At 47.9% G+C, this 309-nt stretch overlaps 1 protein-coding gene across 10 annotated transcripts in view; it reads left to right on the top strand.

Annotated features, from left to right (window-relative positions):
• Nucleotides 1-309, top strand: part of LOC107264701 (synaptogenesis protein syg-2) — a 71,134-nt gene that overhangs the window by 59,791 nt on the left and 11,034 nt on the right. The gene's annotated exons all lie outside the window — the stretch shown is intronic.

The following is a 309-nucleotide window of genomic DNA, read 5'->3' as shown; positions in this document are numbered from 1 at the left end:
AACTTGTCAATATACATATATACCCACGAATATCGATACGTTTCACAGTCACGTGATCAACGATTCACGTTGGCACACTGACAGAACCGGAAGTTCTCCGACCGAAATCACCCAGAATCCCCTAGCCTATACGTCACCGGGACAGCAGTCACCCTACGATGTCAATTGTGTTTCGGCATCCTTCTTGTTTTTCAACTTGCACAATTTTCTCGTGTACTTCACTCGTCTTTGTTTTGCATAATTTCGCGTCCTCACGCGACCATAATACGTGCTACGTGCTGGATTTACCATTCGCCCCCCCCCCCCCCC

This window comes from Cephus cinctus, unplaced genomic scaffold, assembly GCF_000341935.2.
Source record: "Cephus cinctus unplaced genomic scaffold, Ccin1 Ccin1_scaffold0013, whole genome shotgun sequence".
Taxonomy (NCBI): Eukaryota; Metazoa; Arthropoda; class Insecta; order Hymenoptera; family Cephidae; genus Cephus; species Cephus cinctus.
This window is presented reverse-complemented; position numbering and strand designations above follow the sequence as displayed.